Source organism: Alosa sapidissima, chromosome 5 (assembly GCF_018492685.1).
Source record: "Alosa sapidissima isolate fAloSap1 chromosome 5, fAloSap1.pri, whole genome shotgun sequence".
NCBI classification, from domain to species: domain Eukaryota; kingdom Metazoa; phylum Chordata; class Actinopteri; order Clupeiformes; family Clupeidae; genus Alosa; species Alosa sapidissima.
This window is the reverse complement of record NC_055961.1, coordinates 35084496-35099248: the sequence shown is the minus strand read 5'-3', so window position 1 is coordinate 35099248 and position 14753 is coordinate 35084496. Positions and strand designations below refer to the sequence as shown.

Sequence of the window (14753 nt, the reverse complement as noted above, 5' to 3'; positions counted from 1 at the left end):
AGACACCTTAATCGTTCCCTTTCAACGACAAGCCTCTAGATCGTCTGCTTTGTCTTTTTACAACGTTTAACACTTTTAGATCGCAAAGATTAACTTTTTTCAGAGCACTGCAGAAATACGTAACTTGGCTATTAGCTATGAACATTCAAGTTACCATTTAAAATATGACAATACGACAGCAACCAACCTATCCTTCGTGACGTTGGAATGACCAACTTATCAAGCCATAGCAAGCAAATAACGCAAGGAAAAAGTTTTGTCTGTGACCTAGCGGTTAAAATGTTCACGTTGTTTGTGTGGTAGTTGTAACGTTAGCCAACTTAGCTTACGAGCTAGCTAACGGTGCAGAATAATGTGTCTAGCTGATTTTTAGCGCCTTATAATACCAGCAATACACAGCCATGTGGGTTAAAATACGCCTAAACCTAATCATACGGGTTGAATAAGCAATTGTGTACTCCAAATGAGGCAATTTCTATTATATAATTGTTTCTATGACATTTCATAAGTTAGTAAGGGAGCTGGGAACATTTCTTAGGTAGCTAGCCAACTGACACAGCTAAGAGAGCCAAATGGTTAGTTAGCTTGTTATTGCTAGCTAACGATATCGTAACAAGAAATGGTGGAGTTCTTTCCTATTCAATTCCACTTCTATTTGTTTTTTCAATCGCTTCGTGCATGAGTATGTATTGCTTTCAAAGTTAAAATCATAAGACACTAGATGCTACAGAGCAATAATAGTAGACAAGTATTTCGAGCTAGGTTTGATTTCACCTCTGCATTCTCAACCAAGCCGCCATCTTGCAAGGAGTTGCTTACACACAGACACAAACGTAAACGTCTAAACAATATAACACAATATGTTCTAAATACATGCAATTACAGTAGTATGTGAGATGAAATGGAAACATACCACATATCGGTAATGTAAACCTCCCAAAAAAACAAGATGTGTACTTCTCGATAAAGTGCGAGAGGTGATTGTTATTCCGCGGATGACGGACTGAACGAATGTTGCAGGCTAAAGGCTGCAGCACACTTCAACATTGTATTTGTCCTAGAAGTACTACGTCTATTGCTCTTATGCATGTAGATGGACTGTATATTATTCAAAACGATTCATTATATTACGTTACATTACATTAATAACATATTCCTTAAAGACAAAGGATATCATGGATTTTTTTTTTTTAAAACTAAGCAAAGCACTGGCATTCCTTTATTTTCTAACATTTACCATCTAGGATAATACGGTGTGACGTTAAATAGCTCCCCACAGGCGGACCTGAAGTTCCGACATGCCTCAGTTCACACTCCGCCCAAACCTTTTCATCTTATGAAATGTGTCTGTTGTTTCTGTTTGATAGCTTATTATTATTTTTTAATCTTTATTAAGACTAAGATTTCATCGGTATCTAATGGTGTCTCCGTGAATGATGTTGTATAACTGCATAATCACGTTTGAGTTCATTGTTATCAATACAGGGTGTAATCTTCAATAAAATGTGTCGCATCCAAAGTCGATGGTTGACAGGTGATAAAATCAACCATGTTCCCAAAATCATACACTTTCTTGAAATGTGTTGTGAAGCCATTTCTAAAAACAATAAATATTCGTCAATGGAATAAAGCCTTGAGCAGATTTGCAAACAAGTCAAGTGGAACGTTATAGAAAGTGTATAGTTTTAGACGGAATGTTTTATGCAACACTCATGACAAAGCTCCTCTACACGTTCAAGATTTTCTTATAGCCTAAATTGATTTTATTTGATCATATTTCATACTTGCGTTATCGTTGACTGATAGCCTACTCACGAAGGTGATGTTTTCTATACTGAACTAAAGTCCCCTATAAAGTGAGTCTCTGACTGAACTGGATTTGAGGAGCGCTCTAGTAACGTTAACGTTATGCGTTGAGGAGTCTAACGTTACATTGGTATAGGCTACATTAGTGTTAAATACGAGTGCAAATTCTTATTCTATTTTTGTATTATTTGACTTAGATGATATGATCATGTAAACAATCCACAGAGTAGCCCTTACCACAGTTCAAGTTCAAGGTAATTGATACGAGTTTAGTGCTTACATTTGTAGAAGGTTAGTTCTGAAAAAATAACTTCTTTGCAGCATTCAAAACAAAACAAGACAAAACAAGAAATCAGAAATGATTCAGTAAGATTGCTCTATGGTTGTTGTGATTAAGGAAGAAAAACGAAGGGAAAAGAAGCAACAATTCTACCTTTCATTTATAGAACACAGTTGCCAAATGCTCTTAAGAGAGGCCCCTAAACCCAGCCACAACAGACACATGCAAACAGTGGTCTCGTTACAAATCAAATTGTCTAATTCTAACCACAACAAAGCTTTTGCCTGACCTGGTGTATAGGTTCTCTCTGTCACCACAGGTCATACACGATTAGACCCCCAAAGCTTTGCAACAACAGGCCACCCCCACCTTCTTCAAAAACACAGATGGCCTTGGATCAGACTGCAGAGATCGGGGCACATCCCCTGACCATTTAACACTTCACCATCTCAGACATAAACAAAAGAGTGGGTTGGGGAGACTGTCATTAGTTAGACTGTGGTGCTGTCCCAGAAGCTGTATTAGCCTATCTGATAGAAGAAGAAGAAGAAGAAGAACAGTACCTTTGATTGGGTCTGACTCTTAGCCTGCTGACACCAAACCCATTCACAATTGAGAAGAGGTCTGGACTCATGGCCAATATAGTTAAGTTACATTTTTAGAACTTAAACTCTTTACCGAATCCCTTCAGAGGTACAACAAACATATTGTTCCTATCAACAAAGATTTTGAATGTAGTGTTTTTTTACAAAATCTCAAAGAAAATACACAATCCATGTTGTTTAATACTAACCCTGTTAGGTCAGTCATTGGTGTGGTGCCCGCCGACCACGTCTCTGTCATTGTATAAAGCCTGTCTCATTTTTAGCCTTTATTTGGTATGATAGTGCAGAAATTAGTGGGACAGAGATGGGGAGTGGGTTCAGGAGATTACATGAGGTTGGACTTGAACCTGGAGCCCATTTGTGGTAAGAAATAACAGTGGTTATCAGCGTTGCTATAAACTTTGAGTCAGTAGATTGTAGGCTGCATTATGGATATTGCTAACCCTCAATGCTTTTAGTACTTGCTTTGGCAAGTTATTTCAGGCCACTATGCTATGCCTATTTCCCAGAGGGTTAGTGCATCTCACATTAGATGCAGGATTTTGGATAGGGTTTTCCATCTCAACGTAGATCAGCCTTGACTCCTCAAGTCAAAGTCAAAGTCAAAGTCTGCTTTATTGTCAATTTCTTCACATGCCCAGACATACAAAGAGATCGAAAATACGTTTCTCACTATCCCACGGTGAAGACAACACATATTTTACCAATTAAGTCCACAGACAAACATAACATTCAAGTAAACAATAAAAAGTAAATAAGAAGGCACATACAATGAAGAAATAAGAGCAGCAAAATTGGGTTGAAATTGTGCAATTGTGCATAGACAGTCAATATAATAGTGCAAAGTCAGGCCAATAAATGGCTGAGGTAGTTCTGTTTGACCTAAGTAAGCAAGTGGCATAGTGGTGCAAGTTATGTAAGAGCAGCAGAAGTGTTGTGTTTTCAGGACAACAGGACAACAACAACAAGTTGCAAAGTGTACAAGTGGAGTAGTGCAAGTGGAGTAGTGCAAGGCAACCATTGTGGGTCCAAAGTCCAGGATGTTAGCTGAGGGTGGAGGGGGGGAGAGAGCTCAGCATCCTAACAGCCTGGTGTATGAAGCTGTTGGTGAGTGGTGGTGCGGGAGCGCAGGCTTCTGTACCTCTTCCCAGAGGGCAGTAGATCAAACAAATTGTGAGCGGGGTGACTTGGATAGGGTTTTCCATCTCAACGTAGACCAGCCTTGACTCCTGTGTAAATGACAACAGCAATTTAATGTATATGAATATAATTTCATAGTATTTTTCATCTATGTGTAAACTTTATTTTATTGAAATATATTTAAAGCCAGTCCAACCATAAAACAAATACAAAATTGCCAAACATTTTCCAGTTCTTATTGCACATAAACTACGGTCATGATAAGCAGATGAACTGATCCTTTCACTCTTCATGGTTTTGGAATGCCACATGTTCTATCCTCAGCATCCAAGTGGTCTAAAATTCTTTTTGTTTATCTGAAGGGACCAGTGGTGTAGCTGCTATACCCACAATAACATTTAGCCCCTGCCAAGCCTCAGTGCTAAAAATGGTCATTTGTTTGAATACTTGAATACTAAAAAATATATATTTGGCTGGTCTCAGGGGTAAGAGAGAAAGGATTGGTGGATCATCTTTTATCCAAAGCGACTTAGCTGTTGGTTCAATAATCCTTTCTCGTTGGGGGTATATTATCTCTGGTAGTCCTAGGCTAAGGACTAGCCCCCGCTAAGGACTAAACACAGTCACAGAATTAGCCCCAGGCTGACTGTATGTTGGCACCCTCTACAATGACCAATGGTGTATCCTAGCAGTCAGAGTCAACAGTGTGTTGTGTCTCAGAATAATCTCATGTATATTATCATCATGTGTGGCTCTTGTTCCATTAAAGGAATGGCATTTGAAGGTAGTGTTAGTTCCTATTTTCACCTGGGTGACTGAGCAGCTGCTGCGTTTGTGAATCCAATGCTCACAGTGCTGACAGTAGATAGAGTTGTTGCCATCTCTTTTGGACCACACACTGCATGGCCATTTCTGCATGATCCACTGGCAGTTTTGTATTATGCATAATGATGAGTATTTCACATCATCACGTTCATGTTCACATGCCACGGTCACTTTAAGGCCTTTGGATTTCAGTCTGGAGCTAGTCAGTTGTTTCAAAGAACAAACTAAATTTATGATATGGCCCACTTAAGGGAGATTGTTACTTTCAAGGTCCTTTTTTGGTAGACTCTCTTTCTCATTGATTGTGGGTTTGGGTGCGTGCCTGTATCACTTTTACAGCTGAATGGTCATACCCAGAACACCTCCCAGTTCTGAGAACAACAAGGACATTTCTTAGATACATAAAGCCACTGGTTTCAGCACTAGTCACATGTAAATTCAAACAGCCAGCTTCTCAAAGTCTGCTAGACTGTTCTGTCATACATTGTGCATGTGTGTGTATGGGATTGTGTGTGTGTGTGTGTGTCTCCCCTCAGTAGCACTTTTCAACCTTCTCACCATTTTATCATCCTGTACACACATATGTGTAGTTGAACTTTGATCCTAGTTTGTTCTGTCTGCTTTTGCTATGAACTCTAATCCCCTAACCTCCCTTACTCTCCTTTTTCTCCTGTGTTCTCAGTATTAACGGGCAAAGCCCACAACTTTTATTTTCTCTGTCCCGCTTTTGGTTTTGGCACACACACACACACACACACACACAAACAGAGAGAGAGACAGACAATATTTATTCCGTTTCACAGATGAGTGCCAAGGTTTGTCAAATTACAAAATACTGTGGGCAAAGATTTGGCCTTCTAAAGACCTCATCCAATTTGGATTCTCTAATGTAGGTCACTGTTCAACTGTTATGTGTGTAAGTAATAGGGAGAAATTGATATACTACAGTCAGTCACTGGTTACAGCCATGTGAAGTCTGCAGCATATGATATCATGTCGAAGCATGGTCTGATTACCAGAAGAATGTACACTTTTGAACGTGTGCAACATTTATGTCACTACAGTCATATTAAAATATGCATGTATACATCCAAAGAAGAGCAAAGTGGTCTCCTCTCTCTCTAAGTTAGTGTCGTTGTTATCAGATCACATGCCTCTGTGCCAGCCTCATCAGAGCTTAATGCTCACTGAATACGACAGCTGTGTTGACAGTCTCCAGGGCCCCAGTGCGTTATGAGGCCCTTTGTGATCAACACACATCTGAACACGGTTCAGTGCCCCTTCACTTGTACTGAGCTGACCTGTGACCTGACCACTTTCAGTGCACTCTCTGAAACTCGTTCAGTCTAGAGCCTACTGTACCACACAGCGGTATTCATGCTGCTTTAGAATACATAGAGAACACTGTCTAGTATTCCTCAAAAACACACGGCAAACTTTTACATGTGGATCGAGAAAGTAAAAAAAAAAACTAATATTTTTTTTGAACAGTTTAATATAGTTGTTTATATTCTAAATAGATTTTTGCTTTGGTGTTGAAAAGATCTGTAGAGATAGCCAGTTATTGTTGATTGCTGTGAGCAATAGTGTGATTTTCTTTTTCCATCTTTTGCCATTCCTCAAAGAAAAACCCATCGAAAAGTGGATTTTGGCAAAATGACTTGATTTTCTCTGGCTCCACTAAATGAACACAAGGAGAAAACGCTATGGAGAGCTAAAAGAGCTGGTTTATGCACCACCCCATGTTCAATTATAAATCGATTCTGGGGGAATAAATAGCCCTCACTGAGTTATTGGCTAGGAGCAGAGGACAAAAAATAGCACAAGCCTGTGGCAGAGCAGAGTTAAGTGTCTGTTGATGCAATCATGAGAGGCAACTAGAAAGGTAGTCAGAGAACAGGAAATTCAAGGCCATCATTCTCTGTTTATTAGCAATTGTCTCAAAAGTAAAATGGCTGGAATATTGCTTCAAAGGTTGTTGTAGAAAGTAGTATATACTTATATGAGTATATATTAACTTACACTCTTATATGAGTATATAAATGTTGACATTTCTGTCTATCATGCTGTAGCAATGAAAGACGAGAGAGCACTGCAGGAACAATAATTGCATGCTGTGTCTCAATTGAAACATCTGATTTTACTCAATAAAGCCTTGAACAGTGACACTGTCTGACACTAAATAGTACTGCTCTGCATCCTGGGACTAGTGAAAGAGTTAACCGTGGCTCAGCTCTCAGCCTCTTCCGATGGGCTGTGGACAAATTAGTGGGACAGGAACCTGGCAGCTTCCTAGGCCTTTGCCCCATGTGACCAGACTAAACAAGCACTGTCAGTCAGTCCCACAGCCTCTCCAGTAGGCCAAAGTTCAACAACTGCACTCGGATGCCTGCAAGCAATTAGACAATGACATCCTGAGCTATAGAGCAGGAGCGGAGTGGTGTGAGGGGGGTTACCCTAGGTCATTTGGTGCTGTTGCCATAGCAAAGCTAACAGTCTCACTTCATTCAGCATGAGAAAGGTCAGATAGATCATGTGTCTTTGGTTAATTTTTCTTTTATCTGTTTTTTTCCCTCGCTCCACTTTCAAGGAAAGAGGTGCTTGGCTGTTAGTTTGAATGTTATTTTAATATGTAGTTGAAACATTTTTAAGGAGCTAATTAATCAATTGCCTCTTCAAAAATGCCTTTCTAGTCATTAAAGAAAACAGATGATGGTGTAGGTACATTGTATAATTAACATTTTGTGGTTTAGTTCCCATGTGTGCTGCATGGGTCATTTAGTGATTGTCCAGTCCTAAGAATCAAGCATAGATTTTGTGGCTATAGTGTAAGAACTTGCCAACATCATCCCTAAATGAATTAGGCCCTATGTGTCATAAAAGCATACAATGAAACTACACAAAGAAATATTTTCACTCTCGTGCGTGGACTTCGCAGAGCAAGCCAACTTCTCATCTGGTCAGGTCAATCTTCAGGGAAAACAGGGGTCTCAAACTCCCGGCCCAATTCCGGCCCGCGGCCTATTTCAAAATAATAATGTAATTCGGCTCTTGAGGGTATTTTTAATTGCGACAAACAACGACACTGATTAAAATAGACGATAGATAGAATTACGGTAACAAATCTCATTTGTACTCTCCTCCACTAGTTGCTAGACATCCAGAGCTTGATTCATCGCTGCACACAGTTTTCAGGAAATAAAGTGTATTAGCCTACACGCGATAAACATGACGTGCATTTGTTTGTAATGACGCGGAAGCGATGCAGGTCATAGTTTTAGTATAGGCTAAGTATAAGTATAAGTATATATACTCTTTTGATCCCGTGAGGGAAATTTGGTCTCTGCATTTATCCCAATCCGTGAAACACACAGCACACAGTGAACACAGTGAGGTGAAGCACACACTAATCCCGGCGCAGTGAGCTGCCTGCAACAACAGCGGCGCTCGGGGAGCAGCGAGGGGTAAGGTGCCTTGCATCAAGGGCACTTCAGCCGTGCCTATAGTCGGGGTTCGAACCGGCAACCCTCCGGTTACAAGTTCGAAGGGCTAACCAGTAGGCCAAGGCTGCCCTAGTTTGCACAAATTGAAGCAGAAATAGGCATACACCAAATGTTGAAAAGACGTTGACGTGTGATGAAGTCTTGGGTAGGCTATGCTATTCACCTATTCTGATTCTGAAGGAGCTCATTTGAGTTTGAGACCCCTGAGGTAAAACATGAAAGCGTCACAGTTGTTTCTCACTGTCAGCCTGCCCGGCAACCACCTGTGACCTAGTATCCGTCATAGCTGACCCCCATAACCTTGGCAAGCATTTGATTGTGTCCTGATCCATCACACCCCAGAGGAGTCACCGAGGGTGTGCCCCATTGTGAGAGAGTGGTTGATGGTGGGGGAGGGGGCAAAGGGGTGATGCCCTCTGTTGGCCACTCCTTTCCACCCCTGTATGACACCCTCTTTCTCTTCCCTTTCCTCCCCCTTTCTGTGTCTAGCCTTTCCTCCACTGCTCTTCTCTCTCTCTCTCTCACTTTCCCTGATAATCCATCTGTCTCTCACACACACACACTCTCACTTTCTTTCTCTAACTCAGCACGCCTGTTCTTCCATCTCATACTTTCTGGCTCTGGCACTCCCTTGGCTTCTCTCCCTCCCTCCCTCTCCTGCCTCTTTGACCTTGAGTTGGGATGTTGCCCTGGGGGCTTTTTTTTTAACTCATTCAGAACCAAGTCCTGGAAAATGGCTGCCATACCACAACCCAATCAGTTGTCAACTGCCTGTACTTTTCTTCTCAAAATGTGGTGCGAAGTGAGAATGATCTGTTAGTCCTCTATGTAGATGATCTCCTGGTGGATTGGGAAGTTAGTGTTCTTCCATGTGATGTAAATGGTTAAACACAACGCCTCCACTCCCCCATTTCTAATGATGCCCGCAGGACTTTTGTTTTCATCTGAACTGCCATGACCCGAGCATGTCTGAATCATTCTGGATCTGCTCGACTGCCTCTCTCTCTTTCATTCCTGTTTGATGTCTATGTAGAGAGAGATGGAGACAGAAAAAGCGAGTGAGAGAGAGAGATAGAGAGAAGCAGGATGGGGATAAATCACAAACACAGAATGAGAAGGCAGTAACATAACTTTAAAAAAAGATCATCTTCCATACACCATCCTCCAACATCCAATGAGAACAGATTGGGAGAGTTCACATGGTGTGGGATGCAGGGTGCACAAAAGAAACAAAAGTTGGGTAGTGAGGCTTCCAGGGGGCCTTTGTGTTCCCTGAGTTGTAACTGCAGATGAATGTGATGCTAAGGCAGCTCGGACCTTTGACCTCAGCCGTCTCCTGGCCAGCATTCCAGCTAAGCATACACGGGAATGCTCCTCAGCATAAATCACAGAGCAGAGTTTTCATTTTGTGTCTAATGTGAAACACTCTCACAACATTACAGTTTTGCCAGTGCAGTGGTTTTGGCTAGAGTGGTCCTCATCAGTGGCCCTAAAGTAGATAAGCTCATAACATGTTAAACATCATTAACATTATATATGTTTTATATTGTATATTTTATTTAGTTATATATAGTTATACTTAGTTATATATTTAGTTATAGGCTTGAATCTCCACTCCAATGATTTTGCACTATATTTGCATAAAACTAGCTGCTTTCAGACAAAGGCAGTCCGCATGTTCTGCGGATGCCAAGCGGTTGGGCCATATTCTGAACAACATAACTGGACATTTGGAACTCTGAAATTAGCCGGCTCTTACACTACTCCCCTACTAGTATTTCCGTCTGACATTATGTAAATGAGCTCAAATCTGAACATGCAGAGATTCTGTTCATGTGTGTGTTCAACCACGCAGAGATTCTGTTCATGTGCGTCGGTGTTGTTCACACATAATCTCCGAATGTTAGCATCATATCTGAATCACACAAAGGGTCGGACCTCCATTTGACAAAGATCTGCATATGTTGCGAAGGACATGTCTGAAAGCAGCTACAGTTTGTCCCATACTTTTCAGAACTCTATGTCATTGTAACATGGACCTCATTCACCAACATTCTCCTAAATGTCTTATATTGTGCAGAAATTATTATTTAAGTTATAATCTTAAATTGGAGATGATTTGTTTGTTATCTTAAAGCAAGGCCCCCTAGAAAATCCATAAGGGGAGGAGTTGTGCCATGTGCAAATACTCTGGCACATGCCCAAAGCATCTACAGTAAGAGCAGTATGCAAGCTCAAAATATCATCCAACATTATAGAGAATACATTCTAAGGGGCGTTTGTCCAGACATCATTGAACGTCTTATTTTGTATGGATGCAGCAAATTTCTAAGTTGACATGGTTGCGTTTACCAACCTAGCCTCTCTTGGTAATTGATAGACTGAGACAAACAAATCATCCCCCGTCTGCATTTGGACATAATTATACATCTAATAATCTCCCAGAAATCCTGTGGCTTTTGGTGCAGTAAACGAAGGCGATTCTCTAGGGTCAGGCTTGGCAGGTTTACCCCAAGATTATTATCAACCACACAAAGAAGTTCCAGAAAATTTCCCAAAAGGAATTTGAAATCAAGATCTAAGCAAACACATTCCCCCCACCCCTTGATTTTCTCTCTCTTCCACTTGCCCCTCCCACAAGTCACTACAAGTCTAACAAAACACAGCAACAGAATTGGCCGTATTTTTGTAGGTGCATTTACTGCCAGGACTTTTACGGGCTTTTCCCAAATCACGGAAGTAACGTCGACACAGCGGTAGATAGTAGCAGAGAGTAGAATCCATCAGGCAAGGGTTATTTAAATAAACTCCTGGTGTACTTACAAACTTTTCAATGCCTCATTTTATGAGTAAAGAACTAGTTGTACTACTGTAGAAGTTTCGTACCATTCAGGGCATTATTAGTGGGGTAATTTACGAGATACTCTATAGGTTCCATAAGCGCCTGCAGAAAGTCATTCGTTTCTGACAGCGCTACTTGACCAGGGTTCGACCAAGGGAAAACAAGTTTTGGGAGGGTGTTTGGCTCGGGGTCATGGTGCAAAGAACCCTAGGGTGAAATTACTCCGAACCATCGCTTTAAGGACATTCAGCCAAGCACACTTGCACAGTGCATTGTGTTGCCGGGACCCCTTGCCAGGGTCTCGCCACTAGGCAGATCACAAGCTAGATTTCTTGACAGTGCGCTCTCAAAATAACAGTGAAATACTACACCTTTCACTTTAGACCAGGTTTTTCTTAGTCAGTGACGTTACCTTTTTCTGTGGCTCAAAATGCACAATGAACGCACTAGCATCCTGAGCACATCTTGTTTTTTCACTGACACACCGACAAATAAAAAAATGTTTGGACCACAATTGGCAAAATGCAGGGGCGTTTGTCAGCAACCCATCAGTGGACCGCCCATGAGCCATTTTGAGAAAACCCATTAGCAAAACGCCAGCAGATCATCAGATCTGCCCCCAGTGGGCCAACAGTTGCTCTTGGCTTTTTAAAAAAATTATTATTGGGATAGGACAGTGAGGAGACTGACAGGAGGCGAGTGGGAGAGAGAGATGGGGTGGGATCAGCATATAACCTGGGTCAGACTTGAACCCGGGTCCCTGTGGGCACTAGGACCCAGGTCTTGTTTTGGCGCTGCAGCAGTTGTGCCACAGTGCCCCCAGGGTTGACAGTTGCTATCTGGGAAGTCAGAGAATGGATATTAGAAATGCCTTTCTGTATCTGTGATTGGGCCTGAGCTGGACAGATTAGAGAGGGTGCAGAGGTTTACCTCTAAAGCTCTGGCAAATACTTACCTTCATTAGCAAGCTTTGTATACTAGTAGTTTCAATAAGCAGACAAGTGGTCGGCTCCTCTGACCTACAGTATTTTGTTCCTGCGGCAACTTACACGTAGTAAAGTCCTTCTTAAATCCTATTATTTACTTAAGCATATGAGTTGGTTAAAGAATTCTCGATATTGGTCAATAATCATGCTGGCAATGCTTATGATATGATGCTTGTGTGTCATAAAAAGCATTTAATCAATATACTTCAAAACATTTAAACACGCCTATTATTTAACTTAGAAGTCTTAAAAGATATCCACGATAAGTGGTGTGAATGAATATTATTGGGGTACGCAAATGCAAGCTCCCAAATGTTATCATCAGCAGAAGCAAAGACACATCTTTGACTGTGTATGCTTGCATGCAAGGAGAGTTGTACAGTCTTTCATGCCACAGTCAAAAACCTCTCTGTCTTTGTTTTCACTTTTCCTATACATCTCATTCTATATAATTGTCTGATGAATCGTAAAAGCACACATTGTTTCCCTTTCTTGAAAACATTTAACACATTGTTTTAACCAGCAATGCTTAATATGAAGTAAATTAAGCAAATAGCAAATTTTTTTGGTCACTGATTTTTCTGTTTTGCCCTGCATCTCCACAACCTACTGCTGTTGTCTGCCTTGGACACAGTGAAAGATACTCACATTTCCTGCCTCTGAACTTGAAAGAGACGGATGGGGTTCCCCATTGTGTTTGGTGGAGAAGCAGATTGTGGTATGTTTTGACTCTGCCAAACCCAACCTGACAAACTGCTGGCTTTTCAAATGATTCATACTTTCTTTCTTTCTTTCTCTCTCACTCTCTCTCCTCCGCCTCCTCCTTTTTTTTTTCACTTTTTCCTTCATTGTGTGGGGAAAAAATCCAGACAGAAGAGGTTCCTAAATATCAGTTATCCACTGCCAAGCAGCCTTATGTTTGTTCTCATTCATACAGAGACAGCACTCTCCCAAGTTTAACAACCACTCGTCTGATTTAACTTCTAGGAAAGTCAAATGTGTATACAGCAGTAAAGAATACTGACAAAAATGTTTGTCTGTAGATAGTAGCATGACAAAATTCTGTACACAGAATAGTAGGAGGTCTGAGTGGAGACACATACATTTTTTTTTACTGTATTCCTTATAAGTAACATTGAAATGGGAACTTTAGAAGCCTGTTATTTGTCATTGTTTCTTGACTATCTTGTTCATCATTTATGGTTGAGATGTATGCTGAATAAGTATGTCAATCATATGACAATGTTAAAATAGCTGTATGTTAACTCTTTTCTTCTTTCTTAGTGTTCTTTTTGGTGGAAACACTGTGGCTTGCAAAAAGGATGGACAAGCTTTTTGCAGAGTCATACCCTAGAGCCAGGGCCAACGTCCATAAACCTAATCCCACAGTCTGAACTCCTAGACTCCATAATTTTCTATGCACAATCACACCACATACAAAACATTCAAGTACAAAATAAAAAGGCATATACACAGATTCACATAAACACACACACGCACGCACGCACGCACGCACGCACGCACGCACGCACGCACACACACACACACACACACACACACACACACACACACACACACACACACACACATTCCTTCTTTCTAGTACGCTTTCTCTCTCTCCTCTCTCTAGTTTTATCACACTTCATGTATTTTATTGCCACATAGCTGAGGGATAGCCTCAAAGCCACAAACTAACTTAGAGTCCAAACAGTTCTTCTAGGCTGTTCTACTTCTAGGCAGCAGTCACGAAGCAAGCAACAAAGTGACAAAGCTAAGAAGTGCAGTGGTACTAAAACAGTTTCAGACAGACTTAACATAATTTAGCCACAGAAAACTGAACATTGTGAATGGTTGAGCCACTATTTTTACATTTGAATGTCCATGTTTGGTTGTACTTTGAAACCCCAGTCTCCTTCATATTGTTATATGCAGTACCATGCATCCCCTACAATTCTATGACTTACAGGTTTCATATGTAGAAGAATTTAGATTCTGTTTATGCACATTGCCATTTAGGATCCACCTCATTTGTTACAGCAGACTATGAATACTGCCCCTTATTGCAATCTTTCAGTTACCAGAAAACCACAGAGGTCACTGTTAACAGCCTAGCCTCCGGTGCTCCGCATCATTTCTTGGGTCTTTTTTTTCAGCTGACTGTGTATTGCTATCACATGGTCATAGATTAGTATCTCTGAAATCAAATGTTTTTTTTTACATGGACTGGGCTGTAATTTACCATACTGATCATGTAGACATCTTGAATTATGTCAGGAAGAACCCTTACATATTACAAACCCTTACCCCTTCATTACCAAAAGTGTCAAGGAATCAAGATATGCAGTTTTTCCAAGTCTGCTATCACCTCTTCTCCTTAACAATCTCAGACTGTGCAGAGTTTCAGTGGAGGGAGACTAGCTGCTCCACTGGCTTGGCTGTTGAGCCCTTTATTTCACCACTTCAAGTTTGGGCTTGGGCCAGCGAGTTGTTTTTTTCTTGCCGAGTGGGATGATACATGATGATACATGAGATGTGGCTCTTGAATATAAGCAAGGAGGTGTGACTAAGATGGAGGTTACAGAGATTTCCAAGAACCTGTCAAGGTATTCAGTATCTGCTCTCAACCACGTCAGGCTTTCAGATTGTTGTTTTTATGTCTTTGTGGTCTGTGTTCTTGTTTGTGTGTGTGTATGTGTGTGTGTGTGTGTGTGTGTGTGTGTGTGTGTGTGTGTGTGTGTGTGTGTGTGTGTGTGAGTGAGAGAGAGA

The 14753-nt window shown here is 41.0% G+C and overlaps 1 protein-coding gene and 1 long non-coding RNA gene across 12 annotated transcripts in view; one reads left to right on the top strand and one right to left on the bottom strand.

The window, feature by feature from the left end:
* Window positions 1–1196, bottom strand: part of ncor1 (nuclear receptor corepressor 1) — a 71285-nt gene extending 70089 nt beyond the window's left edge. For 7 of the 11 annotated variants that reach the window (XM_042091135.1, XM_042091136.1, XM_042091138.1 and 4 more), the window contains exon 1: window positions 914–1195. The gene's annotated coding sequence lies outside the window, so the exon portion shown is untranslated. Of the gene's footprint in view, window positions 1–913 lie in introns of all 11 variants that reach the window. The other 4 variants (XM_042091141.1, XM_042091145.1, XM_042091142.1 and 1 more) reach the window with 3 other exon arrangements.
* Window positions 1197–12621: 11425 nt separating this feature from the next.
* LOC121708488 lies at window positions 12622–13382 on the top strand. Its single transcript, XR_006031659.1, has 2 exons — window positions 12622–12705; window positions 13272–13382. It is a non-coding gene; the product is annotated as an uncharacterized LOC121708488 (long non-coding RNA).
* The last annotated feature ends 1371 nt before the right edge of the window (window positions 13383–14753 follow it).